Raw genomic sequence first — 3,106 nt, forward strand, 5'->3', positions numbered from 1 at the left:
TTCCTGGAATTCATGTTAAAAATTTTGGAATCCTTATTTTTTCTTTTTCATATAATTTTCGAAAAAACCCAAAAAAATTAGAAAATCATAAAAATCAAAAATATTTTTCTATTTCTTGTTTGAGTCTTGAGTCATGTTATAAGTTTGGTGTCAATTGCATGTGCACCTTGCATTTTTCGAAAATTCTCATGCATTCATGGTGTTCTTCATGATCTTCAAGTTGTTCTTGGTAAGTCTTCTTGTTTGATCTTGATGATTTTTTGTTTTGTGTCTTTTCTTGTTTTTCATATGCATTCTTGAATTCTTAGTGTCTAAGCATTAAAGAATTCTAAGTTTGGTGTCTTGCATGATTTCTTTGCATTAAAAATTTTTCAAAATTATGTCTATGATGTTCATCTTGACATTCATAGTGTTCTTGGTGTTCATCTTGACATTCATAGCATTCTTGCATGCATTCATTGTTTTGATCTAAAAATTTCATGCATTGCATAATTTTCATGTTTTTCATAAAAATTTCAAAAATCAAAAAAATATCTTTCCCTTTTTCTCTCATCAAATTCGAAAATTTGAGTTGACTTTTTCAAAAATTTTTAAAATCAAGTTGTTTCTTATGAGTCAAATCAAATTTTCAATTTGAAAATCTTATCTTTTTCAAAATCTTTTTCAAAAATCAAATCTTTTTCGAAATTCTTAGTTATTTTCGAAAATTCCAAAAATATTTTTCAAAAATCTTTTTTTTTATTTTTATATCAAATTTTCGAAAATAACATAATCAATTAATGTTCTGATTCAAAAATTTGAAGTTTGTTACTTGCTTGTTAAGAAAGATTCAAACTTTAAGTTCTAGAATCATATCTTGTGATTTCTTATGAATCAAGTCATTAATTGAGATTTTAAAAATCAAATCTTTTTTCAAAATTAGTTTCTAAAATATCTTCTTATCTTATCTTTTTCAAAAATATTTTTTTAAAATATCTTTTCTAACTTCCTAACTTCTTATCTTTTCAAAATTTGTTTCAACTAACTAACTAACTTTTTGTTTGTTTCTTAACTTTTTCAAAACTACCTAACTAACTCTCTCTCTCTAATTTTCGAAAATATCTTCCCTCTTTTTCAAAAATTTCTTTTTAATTAACTAATTATTCTTATTTTTTATTTTTGATTTTAAAAATTTTCGAAAATTACTAACATTTTTCAAAAACCAATTTCGAAAATCACTAACTATTTTTCAAAAAAATATTTTCGAAAATTCTCCCTCTTCCATCTCATTCTATTTATTCATTCATATCCTAACATCTCATCTCACATATCTAGCCTCCTCACAGTTGTGTTTCTTCCATTATATTACATTCTTTGTCTCTCCCTCTTCTTCTACTCACTCAGGGATCCCTATACTGTGGTATAAAGGATCTCTATTATTATTATTATTATTTTTCTGTGCCTCCTTCTTTGTCATATGAGCAGGAGCAAGGATAAGAACATTCTTGTGGAAGCAGATCCAGAACCTGAAAGGACTCTGAAGAAAAAATTAAGAGAAGCTAAAATACAACAATCCAGAGATAACCTTTCAGAAATTTTCGAACAGGAAAAGGAGATGGCAGCCGAAAATAATAATAATATAAGGAAGATGCTTGATGACTTCACTGCACCTAATTTCAATTTACATGGAAGAAGCATCTCCATTCCTGCCATTGGAGCAAACAACTTTGAGCTGAAACCTCAATTAGTTTCTCTGATGCAGCAGAACTGCAAGTTTTATGGACTTCCATCTGAAGATCCTTTTCAGTTCTTAACTGAATTCTTACAGATATGTGATACTGTTAAGACTAATGGAGTAGATCCTGAAGTCTACAGGCTCATGCTTTTCCCTTTTGCTGTAAGAGATAGAGCTAAAATATGGTTGGACTCTCAACCTAAAGATAGCCTGAACTCTTGGGATAAGCTGGTCACGGCTTTCTTAGCCAAGTACTTTCCTCCTCAAAAGTTGAGCAAGCTTAGAGCTGATGTTCAAACCTTCAGACAGAAAGAAGGTGAATCCCTCTATGAAGCTTGGGAAAGATACAAATAGTTGACCAAAAAGTGTCCTTCTGACATGCTTTCAGAATGGACCATCCTGGATATATTCTATGATGGTTTATCTGAGCTATCAAAGATGTCACTGGACACTTCTGCAGGTGGATCCATTCACCTAAAGAAAACGCCTGCAGAAGCTCAAGAACTCATTGACATGGTTGCTAATAACCAGTTCATGTACACTTCTGAAAGGAATCCTGTGAGTAATGGGACGCCTATGAAGAAGGGAGTTCTTGAAGTTGATACTCTGAATGCCATATTGGCTCAGAATAAAATATTGACTCAGCAAGTCAATATGATCTCTCAGAGTCTGCATGGAATGCAAGCTGCATCCAACAGTACTCAAGAGGCTTCTTATGAAGAAGAAGCTTATGATCCTGAGAACCCTGCAATAGCAGAGGTGAATTACTTAGGTGAACCTTATGGAAACACCTATAACTCATCATGGAGAAATCATCCGAATTTCTCATGGAAGGATCAAAAGCCTCAACAAGGCTTTAATAATGGTGGAAGAAACAGGTTTAACAATAATAAACCTTTTCCATCATCCACTTAGCAACAGACAGAGAACTCTGAACAAAATGCTTCTAATTTAGCAAATCTAGTCTCTGATCTATCCAAGGCCACTGTGAGCTACATGAATGAAACAAGATCTTCCATTAGAAATTTGGAAGCACAAGTGGGCCAGCTGAGTAAAAGGATCACTGAAATCCCTCCAAGTACTCTCCCAAGCAATACAGAAGAGAATCCAAAAGGAGAGTGCAAGGCCATTGACATAAGCACCATGGCCGAACCTGTGAGGAGAGGAGAGGACGTGAATCCCAAGGAGGAAGACCTCCTGGGACGTCCAGTGGTCAATAAGGAGCTTCCCTATGAGGAACCAAAGGACTCTGAGGCTCATCTAGAGACCATAGAGATTCCATTGAACCTCCTTATACCCTTCATGAGCTCTGATGAGTATTCCTCTTCTGAAGAGAATGAGGATGTTACTGAAGAGAAAAATGCCAAGTTTCTTGGTGCAATCATGAAGCTG

General features: G+C 33.4%; 1 non-coding gene across 1 annotated transcript; it reads right to left on the reverse strand.

Moving 5' to 3' along the window:
• Positions 1–1,990: 1,990 nt before the first annotated feature.
• On the reverse strand, positions 1,991–2,098 carry LOC112724319 (small nucleolar RNA R71). Its single transcript, XR_003163487.1, has one exon. It is a non-coding gene; the product is annotated as a small nucleolar RNA R71 (small nucleolar RNA).
• Between the last annotated feature and the right edge of the window lie 1,008 nt (positions 2,099–3,106).

This window comes from Arachis hypogaea, chromosome 11 (genome assembly GCF_003086295.3).
Source record: "Arachis hypogaea cultivar Tifrunner chromosome 11, arahy.Tifrunner.gnm2.J5K5, whole genome shotgun sequence".
NCBI lineage: Eukaryota > Viridiplantae > Streptophyta > Magnoliopsida > Fabales > Fabaceae > Arachis > Arachis hypogaea.